The 23,439-nt window shown below is 42.9% G+C and overlaps 1 long non-coding RNA gene across 1 annotated transcript; it reads right to left on the reverse strand.

Moving 5' to 3' along the window:
* Positions 1-19,013: 19,013 nt before the first annotated feature.
* Positions 19,014-20,396, reverse strand: LOC129057691 (uncharacterized). Its single transcript, XR_008522404.1, has 2 exons — positions 19,769-20,396; positions 19,014-19,292 (listed from the first exon to the last, which is right to left on the reverse strand). It is a non-coding gene; the product is annotated as an uncharacterized LOC129057691 (long non-coding RNA).
* Between the last annotated feature and the right edge of the window lie 3,043 nt (positions 20,397-23,439).

Below are 23,439 nucleotides of genomic sequence, written 5' to 3' on the forward strand. Positions count from 1 at the left end.
AAAAAAAAAAAAAAAAAAAGGTATACTTTACCCAATTGCTGTTGGCCATAAATAACTCAAAAGCTAATATATCTTGACTCTGGAAAACAAAACATAAAAAGAATCAGCAATTTTTTTTTTTTTTTTTTTTTTTTTTTTTTTTTGAGATGGAGTCTTGCTCTCTCTCCCAGGCTGGAGTGCAGTGGCGTGATCTTGGCTCACTGCAACCTCCGCCTCCTGGGTTCAAGCGATTCTCCTGCCTCAGCCTTCCAAGTAGCTGAGATTACTGGAGCGTGCCACCACGCTCGTCTAATTTTTTGTATTTGTAGTAGAGACGGAGTTTCACCATGTTAGCCAGGATGGTCTCAATCTCCTGGCCTTGTGATTCACCCACCTCGGCCTCCCAAAGTACTGGAATTACAGGTATGAATGAGCCACCTTGCCTGGACATTTTTTTTTTTTTTTTTTTTGAGATGGAGTTTTGTTCTCGTCGCCCAGACTGGAGTGCAGTGGCTCGATCTCGGCTCACTGCAACCTCTGCCTCCCGGGTTCAAGCAATTCTCCTTGCCTTAGCCTCCCAAGTAGCTGGGATTTCAGCGCCCACCACCATGCCCGGTTAATTTTTGTATTTTTAGTGGAGACAGAGTTTCGCCATGTTGACCAGGCTGGTTTCAAACTCCTGACCTCAGGTGATCAACCCGCCTTGGCCTCCCAAAGTGCTGGGATTACAGGCGTGAGCCACTGTGTCCAGACATAATCAGCAATGTTTTAAACAAAAGGACACGAAAATAATTTCACTACTCCATCAATTCAGTCTCATGAAATTGAGTCTTGTTCTGCTTAATGTTGGGTTAGCAATCTTCGTGAAACTGTCAGGTTTATATTAGAGTTCTGGAAGTTTTTTTGTTTTTTGTTTCTTGAGATGAAGTCTCGCTATTAATGCCCAGGCTGGAGTGCAATGGTGTGATCTCGGCTCACTGCAACCTCTGCCTCCCGGGTTCAAGTGATTCTCCTGCCTCAGCTTACCAAGTAGCTGGGATCACAGGTGCCCGCCACCACGCCCGGCCTGCCTCGGCCTCCCAAAGTGTTGGGATCACAGGCATGAGCCACCGTGCCCAGCCTCATGTCTTTCTTATAACCTTCCTTATTAAAAACACATCTTACTTTCCTGCTATATTCTGTATGTAGAATTGTTTTCCTTCTTTAGTTTTAGTTACCATATGCTAGAATTTTAACTCTTTGTAACCTTAATTTATGGTGAAAATCTAAAAAGTAAGCAATTTTTAACTCTCAGTCAAGTATCAACTTGAATTTATGAATCTTTGGAGATGGAGTCTCGCTGTGTCACCCAGGCTGGAGTACAGTGGCGCAATTTTGGCTCACTGCAACCTCCGCCTCCCGGGTTCAAGCAATTCTGCCTCAGCCTCATGAGTAGCTGGGACTGCAGGTGCATGCTGCCATGCCCGGCTAATTTTTTGTATTTTAGTAGAGACGAGGTTTCACTGTGTTGCCCAGGATGGTCTCGAACTCCTGAGCTCAGGCAATCCACCCGCATCGGCCTCCCAAAGTGCTAGGATTACAGGCGTGAGCCATCCCACCTGGCCTGAGACATAGGCTTTTCTAATCGAACAATTTTTTAATGTGGAACAGAACATTTTTAGTATATCTAAATACCTTTTGTTTTCTGAAGTTAAAAGCATGTAAGCTTAAACTCATGATTAGTAATTAATGTCTTAGCATTATATCTTATTTGCAGATGATTTAGATTATCATCTGCAATGAATATCATTTAGTTTAGTAAAATTCTAAGGCTATAGCTCAAAAAGATTTGAAAACCCTTTTTAAGTAAACATTTTATAAAACATAATAATTATTAAAAGTTCATTTATAAATTTCTACCTCATTTACATCTATTTTATTTATTTATTTATTTATTTGTTTTGCGATGAAGGCTCGCTCTTGTCCCCCATGCTGGAGTGCAATGGTGCAATCTTGGCTCACTGCAATCTCCGCCTCCTGGGTTCAAGCGATTCTCCTGCCTCAGCCTCCCGAGTAGCTGGGATTACAGGCGCCTGTCACCACACCTGGCTAATTTTTGTATTTTTAGTAGAGACGGGGTTTCACCATGTTGGCCAGGCTGGTCTGGAACTTCTGACCTCAGGTGATCTGCCCGCCTCGGCCTCCCAAAGTGCTGGGATTACAGGCATGAGCCACTGTGCCCGGCCTATTTATTTATTTTTAACAATCATGTTTGGAAAATTTTACAATTGGACAAATCTATCCATCTCAAGTTAAATTTTCTATTCACCATTTTTATGGTTGGGCAAGAATCTTAAAGTTAAATACATATATATTTTGTTGATAACTCAGAAGACAGTTGTTTTTATTAAACCAACAATATTAAACTAGCCTTATTTACCAAAAGAGTTACTCAAGTCAATGTGAACTTTGGAAAGCATTTATTTGGGCTTATTAATTTCTGAGTGCTCATTTATGTGTAAGTGCATTTGGTATCGTGTAGACAATATACAAACACATGGATGTGCACAGGTGTACATGAAATACAGACAAAGGGCCAGGTGCGGTGGCTCACATCTGTAGTCCCAGAACTTTGGGAGGCCAAGGTGAGAGGACCGCTTGAGCCCAGGAGGCGAAGGTTGCGGTGAGCTGAGATCTCACCACTGCACTTTAACCTGGGTGACAGAGAAGGACTCTGCGTAAAAAATTTTAAAAGGCCAGGCGCAGTGGCTCACGGCTGTAATCCTAGCACTTTGGGAGGCCGAGGCAGGTGGATCACAAGTTCAGGAGATCAAGAGCATCCTGGCTAACACGGTGAAACCCCCGTCTCTACTAAAAATACAAAAAATTAGCCAGGCGTGGTGGCGGGCGCTTGTCATCCCAGCTAGCCGGGAGGCTGAAGCAGGAGAATGACGTGAACCTGGGAGGCGGAGCTTGCAGTGAGCTGAGATCACTCCACTGCACTCCAGCCTGGGCAACAGAGCGAGACTCCATCTCAAAAAATATATATATATATTTTTAAAAAATTATATAGATTTGATTTTTTTTTTTTTGACAGAGTCTCGCTCTGTCACCAGGCTGGAGTGCAGTGGCATGATCTCGGCACACTGCAAGCTCTGCCTCCCGGGTTCAAGCAGTTCTCCTGCCTCAGCCTCCCCAGTAGCTGGGACTACAGGCGCATACCACAAAACCTGGCTAATTTTTGTATTTTTAGTAGAGATGGGGTTTCACCATGTTGGCCAGGATGCTCTTGATCTCCTGACCTTGTGATCCACCTACCTTGGCCTCCCAAAGTGCAGGCATGAGCCACCACACTGGCTTTTTCTTTTTGAGACGGAGTCTCACTCTTGTCACCCAGGCTGGAGTGCAGTGGTGTGATCTCTGCTCACTGCAACCTCCGCCTTCCGGGTTCAAGCGATTCTCCTGCCTCAGCCTCCTGAGTAGCTGGGATTACAGGCGCCCAGCATGACACCCAGCTAATTTTTGTACTTTTATTAGAGACAGGCTTTCACCATGTTGACCAGGCTGGTCTCGAACTCCTGACCTCAGGTGATCTGCCCCACCTCGACCTCTCAAAGTATTGGGATTATAGGCATGATCCACCATGCCTGGCCTATAGCTTTGATTTTTAAAAGGTTCAAAAGTGTCTTTCTCAAGTCAGTGTCACTATAGGATTTATCTGGGTAGGTACAGCAGAATGGGGCTAGGAAGTAAATGACATTGTCAAGAGGTTAGTTAAAAGTAATACATAATAGGCTGAGCAGGGATCTAAGTAAAGATAGAAGGGAGTCAATAAAGATTAGGAAGGAGCCTGAGTAGTCTAGTCATTTTTGTTCAGGTGTCCATCCTGCCCCAGTATGGCTTATGTACCTAAGGGAAAACAACCTCCTGTTTCAGAAGTGTGCCCTGATGGTTTAAGTCAGTGTTTCTTCATAGGGGCACTATTGGCATTTTGGGCAGGCCAAAATTCCACACGACTGTCCTGTGTCTCCCCTCCCCCTATCCCTCTTCCAGTAAAAGCCAGTGGTACTCCCAGTCAGAGCAACATTTCCAAATACTCTGAAGGAGTCAGTGCTGCTCCCAGTTGAGAACCTCTGATCTAAATCAATCATCATAATCTCAACTCCCTTGTCACTGTAATTGGCTCAAAAATGGATAACTTAGTTCAAAGCTAAGCAAATTAGCACATGGCATTCCCCTAGTCACCAAGATTGGTTCAGGTTGTTCTAATTAATGAAAGGCCAGGATTTTTGTTTGATGGTTAAAGACTCACTCCTCAGTTCCTCTGGACTTAATGCAGAAGCATGCAGGCTCAGTTGCTGCTGACCTCCAGCCTGTATAACCATGAGGGGAGCCAATCCCAGAATGAAGCTCACGTTGAGGGTGGGAGAGTAGAGAAACAGAAGAAACAAGGCCCTTCGTATGTCTGTCTGGCAGCTAACCCAAGGCCTTTGCCACTGCTGAATTTTCAGTTACTTGAGTCAGTAAATGCCCTTAATGTTTAAACCAGTTAGACTTGAGTTTCCTGTAGCCTGCAAATGAAAACATACTACTTAAAAGAGGGAAGCAGAGGGAGGTTGAGTCAAGGGAGTGAAATACGGGGAAGGATATAAATGAGAGTAAGGTATACAACAGATGAATGAAGAGGCTTATGTCTTGGGTAGAAACTGAGGAATACAGGGACAATAGGTATGCTGAGTTTGGCTGGATGCAAGATTTTACAAAAATTAGTCTGGTCTCTTAGACTGGGGGTTGGGGTAATCAGAACAGTTCTAGCATTGTGTTGTGATAACCCAGTGAGGTTTGTATTACTCCAATGTATAGAAGAAGAAACTTGAGACCCACCCAAGTACCTAAAGCTAGTAGCTGGCAGAGGTAAGCCCCAGCAAATTTGATTCCGGCACCTAAGTTCTTTCCACTGCTTCCCCATTGTTATGTGATGCCAATGGGGTGGAAATAACCAGGGTGAGAACAAAAAACCCTTATTAATCCTTCCCACACCTCAATCCAGGATGAAGGGCAAGACCAAATGGGTCAGTGGGATTGTTTTCCCCTGTAAAAGGGGTGGGCCACCTGTAGGGTCGGTGGTACAGTGTTTGGAGTACCACGCACAAACGGGTCATGGGCTCGCTGGAAAGGCAAGACAGACAGCTTACCCAACACCTACACAAATGAAGGGAATAACCACAAGGTACACTGAGGAGAAGTGGCTCAAAGATTCTGGTGAGATGAAAACTATTTAAGGTTAATTGCCAAGCACTGAATATCACATTCTGTGCAACTGCATTTTTCTCATTTCAGAAACTTATTTTTCCCCTTTTAATTTATTTTTGAATAGTTAATGCATGCATATGGAAAAAATGCAAAAGGTACAGAAAACTTTCCATGAGAAACAGGTTTTTCTTCCTTCTCTGTCCCTCAGTTATCTTCCCTGGAGGTAACTACTGTTGACAGACTCAATCTTTCCCCTCCCTCTCCTTCCTCCCTCTCTCTCCATTAGAGGCAGGGGTATGTCAAGCTGAGTTCTCTTTATTTGGTAGCAATACAGACCTTCCTAATGTAGCAGGGTTTAAATGTACCCAATAAAAACTAGATTTACAAAAAAAAGTAACTTCATTGTCGATAATGATTTCTTGCTGGAAAGCCCCCATTCCTAACGTAGGTGGAAACACTTGATCTTGCCAATTAAAGGTAACACAGTCTCTTTAGGTTTAAAACAGTTTTCCTTGGAAACTCACTCAATCTTTCAAGGTTTCTCCCTGATCCAACGGTTCTCCTCTCCCACTTCTCTTTCTTAAGATGTCATTCAGGTCTTGAAAAACTGGCAGAGCAAGTCTGTCTGCCATCCTCCAGGCTCTCCCAGCCTCCCTTAATGAGGAAATTATCTCTGGCTTTTGGGCCTAGAACCATTTCCACTACTGACAGCCACGGCCCCTGCCATGGCTCCCAGTGGCAAGGACCATAAGCCTCACACCTTCTTGGCCCAAGGGCCAGGCCTCTTCCAGCCCATTCATCCCATTAGCCTTTGTCATTCTACCACTGGATCTCCTAAAGACCATGCATGACCCCAAAGAACAGAAATCACTATCTCAAGCCTGTTGTGCCTAATCATAGCATTTCTACTTCTCTGTAGTTACCCCGGTTCCAAACAGAAAGCAGGATACATGCCTCCTCTCCTTTAGTGCACCTTCCACTCATCTGGGGCAACCCTGTGCTGGTACTCTCTGAATGTCCCAACCTCCTGCCTGCTGCTTTTTTTTTTTTTTTTTTGGGACAGAGTCTCGCTCTGTTGCCCAGGCTGGAGTGCAGTGATGTGATCTCAGCTCATTGCAACCTCTGCCACCCAGATTCAAGTGATTCACGTGCCTTAGCTCCCCGAGTAGCTGGTATTACAGGTGCCCACCACCACGCCCAGCTAATTTTTTGTATTTTTAGTACAGATGGGGTTTCACCATGTTAGCCAGGATGGTCTTGATCTCCTGACCTCATGATCCACCCGCCTTGGCCTCCGCAAGTGCTGGGATTACAGGCGTGAGCTGCTGCACCCGGCCTCTGCCTGCTGCTTTTATCTTCCCTTCCAGTCGTGAGAAAGTGGCTCTGACATCATATCCTGTGTTCTTCTCGGCTGTATCTGTGATCTGTTCAGGGGCACTTTTCCAAGTTCTGCCTCACTAGCGTATACAAATACATTTTTTTCTTTCAACAAAGGCTGGTTTTTGCCACTCAAAAGCCCTTGATTTCAAACTATTGTCTTGCTATGAATTAATCCTATTTTGAAATTCTAAGCTAAGGGATGACTTATCCGATCTTGGCTGGTTTTTTTTTTTTTCTCCCTGTGACTCAATGCATGCCATTGACTCAAGGGGGAAGCCATGGAGACAAAGACTTACTGGGCAGGCAAATACACTGATTTAATGTCTCACAAAGGTTATCTCCATTACATCAGTATAAGGTTCCCAGAGCCAGCTGAAAGGAAACCAACGTCAGGGTGGCAAATGCTACTGAGTTTTCACATTGTAACGCGGTGCACCCGCTGCATGGGGAAATTGCACGGTCCTGAAAGTGAACATGATCAAAATTGAACTACTGATTCCATAACTCTCCAGCCAATTATTGAGGTGAAAACTTGAGTTATTCTGGATTCCTCGCTTTTCTTCACACCTCACGTTTAATCCATCTGCAATCAGGGCATCTAATGGGAAAGAGGAGCCTTTTTCTAATTTTCACAAAGGCACCGTATGAGCCAGTAGTGTCCTGTTGCTGAAACCCTAGGCCAAGCTGCCAGTGTCTGTCACCCGGACTTCTGCCATAGGCTCCTCCCAGATCTCCCCACTTCTGTGTTTGACCTCCTATAATCCATTCTCCACAAAGTAGCCAGATTAAATACAGATGAGATCACATCACTTCCCAGCTTCCTTGCTTTAACTCCTCCGCCAGCTTGTTATCACTCTGATCCGGCTGTGCTTCTTTCATCCTGGCTCCTGTTCAGCCTTATCTCCTTCCAAGCTTTCCCTCTAACTACTTGCCTCTAACCACACTGCCCATCTTGTTGCCTTCAAGTACACAGTACACAAGGCTCGTTTCTATCCCAGGTCCTTTGCACTTACTGTTTCTTTGCTAGCAGAGCTCCTCCCCAGATTCTCACACTGCTGCCTCCTTCGCAGCCTTCAGGTCTCAACTCAGATGTCACTGAGCAGCCACACCACACCCCAGGTACCATCTACCATAGTACTCCGCTTTATTTTCTTCATAGTCCTTAGTTCCTGAAATTGTATTATTTATTTGTTTGTTTACATGTTTATTGCATATCCCCCTTCCCTTAGAATGCAACTGCCTTAAACAGGGACTTGTTTTGTCTTTTTCAGCACTGTGTTTCTAGCATTAAACAGTTGCCTGGCACATTGTAAACACTCAGTAAATATTTGTGGACTGAAACCAACTAATGTCAACCAGAGGAGGGAAGGAGGAAGACAGTATTTTTTAACTCCACAAGCACCAGTGGATACCATTTTATTTCTTTGCTAGGGAATATTAATTTCTATGTCAGGAAATCATTAAGGTTAATGTGGCTTTCTTGTGAGATACCTAGCTGCAAGACAGAACTAACATCTATATTTATGTCACAGAAAAGCAGTTTTTTCAAATAATCAAGTCAGTCAAAATATAAATTGTTAGCCTTATTTCCCAGGTACAAAATTTGACTGATTTGCATGTATGTTGGTGTGTGCTTAACCTACTGCAGATCACCTGCTATTTTAGGGTTCTCTGATTGCTAAAAGTTGTTTACTTGATTTCTTTCATTTGAAGTGTGGCTGAGGAGGCAGGCCTGATCAGAGGTAAGTGGTAAAAAGAGAGACAATGTGAAAGATTTTTTTGGGTGTGCTATAAAATAACCACCAACAATCTTTAAGTATTTCTTGGACTTTCGAGACTGAAAACTAAGCTCTCTTTGATAGGTGCTTTAAAATTTTGAATAACTGATACACTGGAAAGTCCTGAACAGCTGTACAAACACTGAAGCAAGGACTTTAAAATTCTGCCCTTGGTGCTGGGCATGGTGGCTCACATCTGTAACCCAGCACTTTTGCAGGCCAAGACAAGAAGATTGCTTAAGCCCAGGAGTTCAAGGCCTGGGCAACATGGCAAAACCCCATCTCTACAAAAAATTAGCTAGGTGTGGTGGCACACATTTGTAGTCCCAGCTCTCTGGGAGGCTGAGGTGGGAGGATTGCTTGAGCCCAGGAAGTTGAGGCTGCAGTGAACTGTGATCATCCCATCACTGCATTCCAGCTTGGGTGACAGAGTGAGGCCCTATCTCAAAAAAAAAAAAAAAAAAAAATCTGCTCTGAGTTACATGTTTTGAATAAAGGTGCAGAAAAATTAAGCCTCATCTTGATCAGAATAAACAAGATCAAACATCCTTCTCCATCCCTGGTTCATAGTGTCCACAATTTCTACCATTAGAACTCTATATTTTTATCCTGGAGTCCTTTTTTAAAATGTGTCTATTCCTGGCAATATAGTAGACCAATTCATGAAGACGCTGAAACCACTTAGATCCATGTTCCTCCCTATGAGCCCTGAAAGACTAAGAAAGAGATGCATCAGGGGAGGCTAGATGTACCAACTCTGACTTTGCTGAACCTAGAATGGACCCAGTACAGTAGAGTACAGTAGTTGTTGAGCCTTTGGATAATGATATTGTAGAGCAAATTGTAAGTTTTGCAATGTGAGTTACTTAATCTAAGAAAGTAGATTTTTTGGCCGGGTGCGGTGGCTCATGCCTGTAATCTCAGCACTTTGGGAGGCCAAGGTGGGTGGATCATGAGGTCAGGAGTTCAAGACCAGCCTGGCTAACATGGTGAAACCCTGTCTCTACTAAAAATACAAAAAATATATATATTAGCCAGGCATGGTGGCACATGCCTGTAGTCCTGGCTACTCGGGAGGCTGAGGTTGCAGTGAGCTGAGATCGTGCCACTGCACTCCAGCCTCGGTGACAGAGTGTGACTCTGTCTAAAAAAAAAAAAGAAAATGGATCTTTTAAAGTTCAAATGTTGCCATGCAATATAAATTTTGATGGATTTTTTTCTAGTGAGGGTCCCAACAGGCAACAGATGACACACTTGAATTAGGATAATTTGAGGAGAGTTTATTATTATTTTCTATTTTTTTTCAAGACAGAGTCTCGCCCTGTCACCCAGGCTGGAGTGCAGTGGGAGAGAGTTTATTTTTAAAGGGACTATTTACAGGAGAGCTAGTGGGGTGTAATGGAAACATAAGGCTAGTCTAGAAACCAGGGGTTAGAAGCCTCAGAATGCCTTATACCCTTAGGCCCTAAGGAGTGATGATCAGAACCTGGAAAGGTAGTGTCATTTGGAGGAGACCACCTTGAGAGGAGCAGTGACCTTTACTCAAGGGACACATACAGCTATAGTCAACCTCTCTAGGAAAAAGTCAAGGGAATAAAAACTTTGATCTTGCACTTCTCCCTTTTCTGCCAGAGCTCCCCATTGGCCAAAACCAACTGGAAGCCAAAGGGAGATGGAGCATATTCACATTGGTGGGGCAGAGGGGGAGGTAGAAAAGGGTGGAGAGGAATCTGGAGGAGCATAATGACACCCCCCTTCACTACACAAGAAGCAGTGAGGAAGAGCCATCCACATCTCTCCCTTTCCCACTGCAAGCTTTCAGAGTGAAGCAGTCTTGGGCTGGAAGAGTAGAGAGTATGTATCCTTAAAATCAGATTTGGAGTGTTGATTAATATCTTACCAGATTTGGAATGTGTATATTTATATATATGTGTGTGTGTGTGTGTATTTTTTCTTTTTTTTTTTTTTTTTTTTTTTTGAGATGAGAGTCCTTGCTCTGTTGCCTAGGCTGGAGTGCAGTGGTGTGATCTCGGCTCACTGCAACCTCCGCCTCCCGGGTTCAAGCGATTCTCCTGCCTCAGCCTCCCGAGTAGCTGGGATTACAGGCGCCTGCCACCACACCTGGCTAATTTTTGTATTGTTAGTAGAGACGGGGTTTCACCATATTGGTCAGGCTGGTCTCGAACTCCTGACCTTGTGATCCACCCACCTTGGCCTCCCAAAGTGCTGGGATTACAGGCGTCAGCCACCACACCCGGCCTGATTAATATCTTACACTGGACATTCTAATCTCTGCATCAAGACTGTGTTTGTAGCTGAAAGTGATAGTCTATAGTGATGGTGATCATTATAAGCCAGAAAATTTAAGGGCTTGCCAGAATTCTCATACTAGAACATATCTATAGATGTCTAGATAGATAGATGGATAGACTTTATATATGCAAAGGGAAAATAGGGACAAAAATAAAGTTGCTTTTTTTTTTTTTTAATTGAGACAGGGTTTTTCTCTGTCACCCAGGCTGGAGTACAGTGGCACGATCTCAGCTCACTTGGCTCACAGCCTCAACCTCTGGGCTCAAGTGATCCTCCCACCTCAGCCTCCTGAGTAGATGGGACTACAGGCATGTGCCACCACACCAGCTAAGTTTTGCATTTTTTTGTAGAGACGAGGTTTCACCATGTTACCCAGGCTAGTCTCGAACTCCTAGGCTCAAGTGATGCACCCACCTTGGCCTCCCAAAGTGCTACAATTACAGGCGTGAACTGCTGTGCCCAGCCTAAAGTTGCTTTTTTATTACATTACAGAATTCTTATTCAACATAATGTTTTCCAACTTTCTCACTTTACAGGCAATGAAACTGAATCCAAGAGAGCTTGATTCACATACCCCCATCTCAGCAAGCCACTTCACACCAAAATCCAAACTAGAAGCATAAATTGAGGCATCTATAGGACATGCCACTGTGGGCTTATGCAAGAAGTTAGCACTGTTGCAAATTTCAAACAAGGTCTAAGGCAAAATTTTAAACAAGGTCTATGAGCTATCTTTGCTGTGTCGCTTGGCAGCAGACATTACCCTTATGTGGTGTGGTATCTGGTAGTTGGAGAAGTCTCACTGGCCAAGCCAGCCTTCCTTGTTACAGTGACTTATACCTCTCCTTTGAGGTTTAGACCTTAGTTCTGTGATACAGAAATTCAATTTCATCTTTTCACCCAAGAATAATCAGGTTCCAATGAATTGATGTACTTGTCAACCTCACAAACAGAGTTACTGGTAAATAAAAATATGTATTCAATTATGCTGAGAAATGTTACTGTCAAAGAAATAAGACTGGTATTAGCTAGTCAGCATATTCTCTGGCTGAATTGTTTGGAGGGAAAATATAGATAAATCAGACATTCATTTTCATTCTCAAGAAAATAACTCCAAGTGTAAATCCCACTGACAGTGGGTCAAAGACATAAACTTCACACATAAATGACAACATATAATAACAATTTGCTTAACTAAGCATATGCCCTGCATTTTTTTTTTTTTTGAGATGGAGTGTCGCTCCATTGCCCAGGCTGGAGTGCAATGGTGCAATCTCAGCTCACTGCAAGCTGCACCTCCCGGGTTCATGCCATTCTCCTGCCTCAGCCTCCCAAGTAGCTGGGACTAAAGGTGTCTGTCACCACGCCCAGCTAATTTTTTTGTATTTTTAGTAGAGACGGGGTTTCACCATGTTAGCCAGGATGGTCTCGATCTCCTGACCTCGTGATCCACTCGCCTCGGCCTCCCAGGTTCAAGCGATTCTCCTTCCTCAGCCTCCTTAGTAGCTAGGATTGCAGGCATGCGCCACCACGCCCAGCTAATTTTGTGTTTTTAGTAGAGACGGGTTTCTCCCTGTTGGTCAGGCTGGTCTCGAACTCCCAACCTCAGGTGATCTGCCTGCATCAGCCTCCCAAAGTGCTGGGATTACAGGCATAAGCCACAGTGCCCAGCCATGCCCTGCATTTTTACAAATTCCTTGGTGTTTTGAGGTGCATCCTCCATAGTGTGGTAAAACCTTGGCATCATAAAACTTTGGTTAGACAGAAATTAATTAGAACACTTCATTTAAAAGAATTTCTTTGATGCATCAACTTCTTTCCTCTCAGCTCCAAATCTACTCTGCACTGCTCTGCTCTGTGATGCTGGAGCTGGGCCCTGTAAACATTCCTCCTTTGCAGCTGGCAGAATGTTAAGCTTTGTCTACAGGGCTGGGGGGCCACTGCAGGAGGAAAGTGCTGCTCTCTTCTTTGTTCCCATGTGATTTTCCTTCTCTTGGGGTACTTGGCAGCCAGTGGGTGCAGGAATCCCAAAAGTGCTCAACTGCCCAGGGAGTCCCACAGGCAACCTGGAAGGTGGTTTCTTGCATCCTGATGCTGACTTGCAGAAACTCGGTGAACTTCTTTACCATCCAGGAGGTGATAGCTACATCCCAGTGAAGTCAGTCTTGAAGAGAGGGCTCTTCCAAATTTGTTCCTTCCTTGGGTACTCAGCAGTAGCCCTGGGGCAAGCATTCTCAGTGGGGGTGAAAATTGGTTTTTGTGGGGGTGGGGAGTGTGTGTGAAATAATCTTAGGTTATTCCTCCAAAGGGCCACAGTAGACACACAGATATATGGTGTACCTGTAGAATTAAGGTTTCATGGGGATGTGGGGACAGGTGGTGATAAGGGGCAAAAAATATCTAAAAATATCTCCTTACAGGGGCAAATTTCTTTTTATAAGTTGAGAAACTCTGGTCTAGAGAGTAGCAGCTGCTCTTTATATCCACCATTCTTGTATTCTTAAGAGTTATGTTTACCCCTTAGTAGTTAATCCCATTTCTAGTTAATAGACTTTAAATTTTCCCTGTTGGACTTATTGTGTGATTGTCTTCTGGCTGGACCTTGACTGATACAGTGCACTTGAGTTTTATGGGAAAAAGGCAAATAATAATTGAAAATATGCTAAAATCAAAGGCTTGAGTTTTCAAAATTCGAGGACATTGTCTTTTTGTTTGTATGTTTGTTTTTGAGATGGAGTCTCGCTCTGTCGCCCAGGCTGGAGTGCAGCGGCATGATCTCGGCTCACTGCAACCTCTGCCTCCCGGGTTCAAGCGATTCTCCTGCTTCAGCCTCCCGAGTAGCTGGGACTACAGGCACTTGCCACCACCCCCAGCTAATTTTTGTATTTTTATTAGAGACGGGGTTTCACCATGTTGGCCAGGATGGTCTCAATCTCTTGACCTCATGATCTGCCCACCTCAGTCTCCCAAAGTGCTAGGATTACAGGCGTGAGCCACCGTGTCCAGCCCTCTAGGATATTTTCTATAGCCTGTAGAGCTCAATCCCCAGCTACTTACATCCCCAGCTGCTTACATCTCGCACAGTGGGAATATATGTTTGGAATGATGACATTGGGACCATGACAGATGATGAATGGCCAAAGATAGGTTGCTAGTCTGTACTAGCCTTTCACTAGTACAATGCATTCTATATAGATACTGAACACATTTTTCATTTATAACTATTTTATTAAGTGCTTATAAATGCCAAGCTCCGTAATAACAATAATAATAATAATAATCATCATCATCATCATCATCATCATCATAACTAACATTTATTGGGCACTTACTATGTGCCAGCACTAATCTAAGCTCTATCACTCTGGTAACAGCGCTGCAAATGAATGGGAAAAAGCTGAAAATATATAAGCCAGGAAGCCAGTTAGGAGGTTGCTATAAAATTCCAGGCATGAGATGACAGTGGCTTGGACTAGGGTGATAGCATGGAGATAGCATGCTGTTGGCTTAGTAAGGCCCAGAGCAGAAAGAGCTCTCTACCCTCTTCAGCCACAAAACAGTCTGTAGCAGAGGGGTCATTCAATCCACTTACCAGAGAAACAGGGCTAGAGAAAGAAACAAAATTTATTTGTTAAGTTCCTACAATATGGCCAGTACTGTGTTACACAACGTTAGGGGTACCCGACAATAATCATATATTTATGAGTACCTTATGACTTGGTATACAGCTATAAAATGATAAACCTAATAGAAGAATATATAGAATATATGTGAGACTTTGGAATGGGAAAGAATTTTGTAAATCAGACCCAAAAAGCATAAGACATGAAATTTTGACTGCACGAAAATTACGGATTTCTGTTGAGTGAAGCCCATCATAAACAAACTTACACAGACAGAAGATAGACAGAAAGAAAACATTTGGAAGATATTTCACGCCAACAAGGAATTCAAACCCAGAATATACAATAGTGTTCCTTATCTGCAGGGGATACATTCCAAACTTTGCCAAGTGTATGTCTGAAACTGTGGATAGCACCAAACCTTATATATACTATGTTTCTTTCTTTTACATAGATACCTATGATAAAGTTTAATTTATAAATTAAGCACAGTAAGAGATTAACAATAACTAATAATACAATACAACAATTATAATAATATAATAGCATTACTACTCTTGCAGTTTGTGGCCATTATTAAATAAAATAAGAGTGACTTGAACACAAGCATTGAGATACCACAAATTATTCTGAGAACCGGGAGGGCTACTAAGTGACTAAGGGGTGGGCAGCGTGTGGATACATGCTAGACAAAGGAATGATATGGGCCTTGGGCAGGATGGAGCAAGATGGCACAAGTTTTCATCACACTAGTCAAAATAGCATGCAATTTAAAGCTTATGAATTGTTTATTTCTGTAATTTTCCACTAAATATTTTTGGACTAAAGACGGTGGGTAACAAAACTTGGAAAGCAAAACCTCAGATAAGGGGGGACGACTGTATAAGGAACTCCTATAAATCAGATAAAGTACCCAAGAGACATTGACAAAAAGTATGAATAGCCAACTCTCAGAAGTGGAAAACCAAATGCCTAAGAAGGATTGAAGAGAAGTTCAGTGTCACTAGTAAACAGAAGAATGGAAATTAAAACTATTTGAGATACCGCCTTACATTACACCCAATAGATTTATAAAAATTAGGAAGTTGGGAAATCTTGGCAATCTTGGCAAAGGTGTGGGAAACAAAAACCTTCATGTGCTGCTGCCGGGAGTGTACACAGATATAGGTATCCTAGAGAGCACTGTGGCAGTATCTCATTGTGTGTGTGTGTGTGTGTGTGTTCGTGTGTGCACATGCACGCACGTGCATGCTCACTGACAACTTACAATCCAGGAATCCCTCTCCACACAGGTTCATGAAGAAATACACACAAAGATGTCTATCACAGGATTGTTTGTGGTACAAGAGAGTCTGGGGCAGTCTGGGAGTCCACCACTAGGGGCCACGGATATATTAAGAGGATCAGATGATCATGACATGATCATGACACATAATATGGAACCTTATGCAGCAGTTAGAAGAAATGCACTAGCTGTGCATAAAGGAACATGAATAGAGCTTAAAACAGCATTCCATCAAAAAGCAAGAAATAGAATGAAAGCCATTGAACATTACAGATTTAACACATATATTCATAAAGCAGCATTATAGAAAAAACAACCTGAGGGTACACTCATATCCAAACACTTATTAATACATCAGAGTGACTGCCAATGCTGGCAATCAAGGAGGAAAACAATGAAGTAAAATAAAACAAGAAAAGGCCTCTCATGGATGATCACATACAGTGATCTGAGGAGGGCAATTAACTCAAATCTTTGCACTTTAAGTCCAAAAGAAGAAAAAGGGAAAGATCTAAATCCTATCTTCCTTTCTTGAAGCTTTTTCATCCCATAAATGAGATGCAACATCTGATTTTTGAGATAATCCATGTAAACATCTGGGCAACTAGCAACTCAAGGATCATCCATCTAGCTGCTTCTTCCAGGTCTCTGGGGACACTTGAGCAAAGCACACATCCATGAGAAGCCAGAGGGTAGAAATAAAACAGAGTGAAGGATACCCTTGTAAACTCAATTCCATAAACCAAAGCCTAAATACGGCCTCATTTATGAAACTAGAAGTGCAGTGTAAGACCAAGAATAAAGAGATTGCAGTGTCAGATCAGTGACCCTAGCGTGGTTATTTCCATCAAACAAAATGGAAAGTTATCTAACAGTGAAGCACAGAAAAAACAAACAGGTAGCTCCGCGTCATCTGCAAAGACAATGTAGTTGGTAAAGGCAGATTATTTGGCATAATCAGGCAATATAAAATGTATATATGTACGTATATGTGTGTGTGTGTATATATATACACGTATACGTATATATACACGTATACGTGTATATACACGTATATATATACACATATACGTGTATATATACACACAATTTTTAAAGTGAGTTGATCTTAGGGTTTTGTTCACTTCAAATTGCTTTCAGCCAAACAGGAAACACAAAAGAGCCTGGTTTGATTCCAGAACTCTTCCTTTTTAAGGCTGCCAGGTCTGTCCTCTTGCAGGGAATGAGAGTGAACAAGGCTGAATATTTCTCTGTGTTTCTGACAAGGGCTTGTCTGACCCAAGTCCTTGCAGCTGCATGCACCACCTGTGGCATGAGTCTGATGCCCTTTTTCAGTTTGCTCTTTCTTGTCTCCAACTGTCTGCCTAGACAGATGACTGCTGGGAATTCACATGTTTTTCCTTCTCCTTAGCTTTAATACTATAGCCACCTCACTTAAATTACACTCCAAGGTAAGCAGGAATTGGTTTTAAATGGAACCCTGAGAGATGGGGAAGTGAGGAAGGTGGGGGATGACTTCTTGATTCCTTGGTGCTGTATTATCACTTGATTCTTCCTCTGAGTTATCTTTTGTACTTAAAATTCCTTTATTTCGCCATAAAGTGAGTGAGCCTATAAACTGTACTCACTCTGGATACTTAGGTATTTGAAAATGTTTTTGGCTACCATTTCATTTGGCTAGCATTTTATAGTGGACTCACCTACAGATTTAACTAAAAGTCTAAGATACCCTTTAGCAGCACATCAATTTAGAGAAAACTAGCTTTAAAATGTATAGAAACTTAAGAATACATAACTTTAAAAGTATATAAAGACATACCACTAAACTAAAACGATCACAAAATCTTAGAATTTTGTAGGAGAAAAGAACCTTAGCAAGCACTGACCAGTTAACAGCCTCTTTTTTTTTTTTCTGCCTCCATACTGTTTATATTTGCAAATTCTCAGTAACATGGCTTCTATTTAATGAGTCTCACCTGGGAGAACAAACATGCACTGTAGCTTGAAAAGATCACCTCTCTCTCTCCCCATGCCAAGTTTATTAGTTTTCAGATGTTGCTAATTGATGATAAAAGTAATATTGTGATTCATGACTTTCCCTGTTTTTTATCTACCAGCCTGTGCCTCACTTTGAACTGTGCGACATAAGACAGGGCCATGGCTGGGCACGGTGGCTTACGCTAATAATCCCAGCACTTTGGGAGGCCAAGGCGGGCAGATCACCTGAGGTCGGGAGTTCAAGACCAGCCTGACCAACATGGAGAAACCCCGTCTCTACTAAAAATACAAAATTAGCTGGGTGTGTTGGCACATGCCTGTAATCCCAGCTACTCAGGAGGCTGAGGCAGGAGAATCGCTTGAACCCGGGAGGCGGAGGTTGCAGTGAGCTGAGATGGAACCATTGCACGCCAGCCTGGGTGACAGAGCGAGACTCCATCTCAAAAAAATAAAAAATAAAAAAAATTTAAAAGGCAGGGCCATGAACACAAAACAACTGTGTCTCCATCTGCAGAGAAGCACTGAGTACCTGGACATTGTTTAGTGTCCTTTTTAACCTTATAATTAAATTCCACACTTCCCCTGCTATTGTTTAAAGTATTTAGCACTCAACCAAATGTATTTTTATTGGCTATTAGTACTAAAGTAGTTACTATCTTATCAAAAGCCTATTAACAAAAGCCAAGGCACAATTTTTTCCCATGCAGTCTCTGGCTTTGATTTTTTTTTTTTTTTTTTTTTAATTTTTAGACATATTCATGTAGAAAAGTTACAGAATACAGATGAACAGAAAAACAGTTTTTCTTAATCTCACCACTTAGAGAAAAGAGCATCTCCCATGTACACTTCTAGTCTTCATTTTCATCTTAAACAAGAATATTTTACTTCAAAAATGTCACCCAAACAGACTTGTGTCTACAAAGGTGAGCTTCTGAGAAACCAACTTCCCTTGTGCAGCAGCAGACTCTGCTTTAGAGGGAAGGAAGCGGCTCACATCCTGACTAACAGGGGGTCATTGTTACTCTCTCAGAATTGGCATAATGCCTTCTTCTTCAGCCAGAACGACAATTATGTGACAGAAAATCTAAGAGGTGGGCCTGCCTTAGGGGAAAGTGGGTTAAAAGCAAATTTGACTCGCATACAGAGAGTGCTAGGCATTTTCCTTGCTTGCTTTCTCTCTAATTATTACAACCCAGAAAGACATGGGTTTGAGTCCCAGTTATTCCTTACAAGCCAGGTAACCTTGGATAAGTTACTAAAGTCCCTCTCTGCTACAGTTTCCTCATTTGTTAAATAGGAACAATAATAGTACCGACTTGACTGAGTTCTTGCAAAGACCAGCAAGTTATATAGGGGCCAACAGAGAGCTTTCCCCATGGCCCTCAGAAGGTTTGCTGAAAAACCAACTCAAAAAAGGTAGATTAATTGGAGAAAAGACATTCAAATTTATTTAATGGGAATACACAAGAGCCTTCAGAATGAAGACCCAAACACGCAGGGGAAATTGTCATTTTTATGCTTAGGTTCAACAAAGTATGGCCAGCTGTATAGGAACATGATCGGACAAAAAGGGTAAGATCTAATGGCTGGAGTGGGGAAACCCAGCAAGACCTGTCCGTCTAGATTCTTCTTGGCTTCTCTGAGCACGCATTCCTTCCTTCTGGGTGTGGGACAGGACCCTCTCTGGAACCAGGGTCTTATGTCCTACGGTCAAATAAGGGAGGTCAGATAATTTCTTCATGGCCAGTTTTTATACAGAAAGGTGGAGGGAAAGTTAGAGTAAAATTGTAGGTTTTACGACTAGCTTTGGGGAAAAGGGTTCTGGTTTCTATGACCCACCTTGGGGAAGAGGGATTCTAGTTTCTGCGGCTGGCCTCAGTGGAGAAAGGATTAAGAGACAAGAGGGCAGGAGAAGGTCAAAGAGAAACTTCTGTTTCTGAGATTGCTTTCTGAGGCCTTTGTTTTAGGGTATTGTTTTCTGAGCCCAAACAGTTATTACAAGAGTTTTTAGCGCCTGGCCTGCAGTAGTAAAAAGGTTTCAACAAATGTCAGCAGCGTTATTGTGGTTGTGGATCAGTATGAGGATTATATGAGATACTCTATTTGAAACTCCTGCGACACTTGGGAATTAGTATTTCAATAATTAGCATTACAGGGAGGGTTTATTCTGAACTACTCACCTTTTCACTTGGCCACACTCCCTGTTTTTTTCTTCTAGTCCACTGCTATTTGGTAGAAGTTTCTGTGATTATAAAAATGGTCAATTATCCGTGCTGTCCAACATAGTAGCCGCTAGTCACATGTGGCTGTTGAGCTCTTGAAATGTGGCTAGTGCAACTTAGGAACTGAATTTTTCGTTTCAATTTTAATTAATTTCAATAGTCCCACCTAGTCCCTTGATTTCTGTCTGCTCCTATCCCTGTCTAATCACCCCTATTTCCTTTAGGCATGAAGTAGATTCACCTATAGGGACTTCGGTCAATCTCTACTCATTTACGCTAAGTTTTGAATAATGTTTTCTACATAGCACTTTATTGATAAATGATACATACAATCCTACCATTAAGAAATCAGAAACAGATCTGGCGCAGTGACTTATACCTGTAATCCCAACACTTTGGGAGGCCGAGGCAGGTGGATCTCTTGAGGTCAGGAGTTCAAGACCAGCCTGACCAACATGGTGAAACCCCGTCTCTAATAAAAATACAAAAAACTCCTATGGGCGTGGTGGTGAGCGCCTGTAGTCCCAGTTACTCGGGAGGCTGAGGCACGAGAATCGCTTGAACCTGGGAGGCAAAAGTTGCAATGAGCCAAGATCACACCACTGCACTCCAGCCTGGGTGACAGAATGTGATCTTGTCTCAAAAAAATAAAAATAAACAAAAAATTTAAAAAGACAAAAAAGAATTCAGAAACAAATTGGATATATTTCCAGCATCAAGCTTCTCCACCAAGTCTGCCTTTCCTTCTATTAAGCACTTTGCAAATTTGAATGCAAATAACTGAATAACCGTAAGAAAACCATTTGCCAGATTAGTTTAAAAGGCTGCTGCCGGGCGCAGTGGCTCAAGCCTGTAGTCCCAGCACTTTGGGAGGCCAAGGCGGGCAGATCACGAGGTCAGGAAATCAAGACCATCCTGGCTAACACGGTGAAACCCCGTCTCTACTAAAAATACAAAAAAAAATTAGCCAGGCGTGGCGGTGGGTGCCTGTAGTCCCAGCTACTCAGGAGGCTGAGGCAGGAGGATGGCGTGAACCCGGGAGGTGGAGCTTGCAGTGAGCCAAGATCGCGCCACTGCATTCCAGCCTGGGTGACAGAGCAAGACTCCATCTCAAAAAAAAAAAAGGCTGCTTTACACATCTGGAATGGAAAGGGGGTACTTCTGCTCTCAAATGCCCTCCTTCACAAAATACAGGAGAGTAATTCTTGATCTGCTTCAATCTGTGTCTCCCTGCTCCAATCCGTGTCTCCCTGTGGGCCCTTGCTCAGAGATGCCACGTGGTGTCTGAACTTGACCAGACTCCCTGAGGGCAGCCACCAGTTTCTTCAGAGGCAGCAGCTGTGGGATTGAGCCCCAGAAGTGAGTTTACACTCCCTTTTCCAGGGCTTAGGGTCTCTGCTTCTCTTCCCTCTGTGATAAAGCCAATTTCAACTTCAGGATCAGGTAATCACTTGACACGTCTATCAAGGAAAAGCAATAAAACCCTAAACAATTTTGCGTTAGATCAGACTAGCTCTGTCTTCTCTCCCAGGGAAAGGCTGCCACCTGCTGTAAAACATTAGCACTGGGCTTTTCCAAGGTCACTGAACAACCACTTCCTCCCACACAAAATTAACGAAAGCACAACCACACTTGCCTTCACCTCTGCGTGTCAAGAGTGTAAAGAGGAGGGCAAACCAGGAGGCACTGACGTAGAACAAGAGGCAAACTCATCCATATGAATGGTGCCCAGAAGGAACTGGCATAGCCATAACTCTACAAGAGCAGCCTCTCTTCAGCAATTAGCAACAAGGTATCACAAATTAGCTAATTCATAGTAACCTTTAGGAAATCTCCCATGACAGGCTCATTATTTCCTCCATCCTTCTAGTTCTGTGTACCTTGATGTATTCTCCACGCCCCTAGTAAGACTTAGGCAGGTGAAAGGATTTGAGGAGAATAAAAACTGATCATTTTCAGGACAGCATTCCTGAACCTTGTTCCTGATTTCCTGCAAAAATCCCAAGTTGCAGCCGGGTGCAGTGGCCCATGCCTGTAATCCCAGCACTTTGGAAAGCCGAGGCATGCGGATCACCTGAGGTCAGGAGTTTGAGACCACCCTGGCCAACATGAAGAAACCCCGTCTCTACTAAAAATACAAAAATTAGCCAGGTGTGGTGGCGCATGCCTGTAGTCCTAGCTATATGGGAGGCTGAGGCAGAATTGCTTGAACCCAGGAGGTGGAGGTTGCAGTGAGCTGAGGTCGCACCATTGCACTCCAGCCTGGGCAACAAGAGCGAAACTCCATCTTAAAAAAAAAAAAAAAAAACCCAGATTGCTCCTTGGGATTTTTGCGGGAGGCCAAAAATGGGGGCAGGCCTAGCACAGTGTCTATCTCATTGCATAAAAGCTTGAATTGTTTGTTTGTTCTGTCTTTGGTGGGAACAATGTGCCCAAGAAAAGGAAGAACATTTCCTAAACTCAGAAAAACGAAAGCAAAGGCATTTGGGACATGCCACCCCAAAATATGCCACTTTGGTATACTAATTATTTTAAGCCGAAGACACTTGAAAGACAGCAAATGCAGGGAGAGGCTTTCTCTGAACTCTCCCTTACCTGCCTGAAGACAGAGCCTCCAATGAACTCAGTTGTCATTAATTCCCCTCTCTGGTAGGTTAATCAACCAGGGAAGATTGACTATTACAACAGGACAGCAGACTAGAAGTGGACACCACTTCTATTACATCTGTAATAGAATGTAATAGTTTGCTACAAACGATTCCATCTCCCTAAGGGCTCATTCTTTCCCCCAAATTATTTACCCTCTCCTAAGTTGTCCATATCCTTCTTCTTCTTTCCCCTACGAAGACAGTATAAGCTCCCAAATCTCACCACTTTTTTGGGTATTCATTTTTTTTCTCTTGTGATGCCCCATCCATGCAATAAATTTGTATACCTTTTCTCCTGTTAATCTGCGTATTGTCAGTTTGTTTCACAGATTCAAATTTTAAACCTAGGCGGGTAGAGGAAAAGTCTTTCCCTCCCCCTGTAAAAGCAAGAATGAGGTGCTAGTATAGGGCCCATCATTTTATGCCTTAGAGCCTCTTCTTCCCTTCTCCATTCTCCACTCCCACCCTGAGACCATTCGCCACCCATCAGCTACTGTGGTCTATCCCCCAACACAACTTTTAAGAGTGGGTTTTGCTTCCCATTATCTTCCTGCAAAGAGTGCTCACCACTCTCAACTCTTCTCCCTAAATTGTGCCTTTGTATCTGGGAATTTACCAAACTTCAAGAATTCCTTAGGGATTCCAATGTTGAGTAAACTCAAATATAAACAACCTGACATTTATAACTAAATATCCAATATCCAAAAAGTTTACAATATGAGAAAAATAAGGCCAAACACCAATAACTTCTAAGCAAAAATAGCCGACAGACAAATGCCTTGCTGCCTGGTTTTTAGCCTTGTAGAATCTATGGCATTGTTATGGTTGATACAATTGTAAAATATCTGCAAAACATTTGCCAGCCTCTTGACGAAACTGAGTTATTTTCTTCAGTGTAAACCACGGGAAAGCCCCAGATTGCCACTCCAACATCTCCTACCTGTATTCACAAATAGGAAGGGGTAGGCTATGAAAGCAGGA

Source organism: Pongo abelii, chromosome 12 (assembly GCF_028885655.2).
Source record: "Pongo abelii isolate AG06213 chromosome 12, NHGRI_mPonAbe1-v2.0_pri, whole genome shotgun sequence".
NCBI classification, from domain to species: domain Eukaryota; kingdom Metazoa; phylum Chordata; class Mammalia; order Primates; family Hominidae; genus Pongo; species Pongo abelii.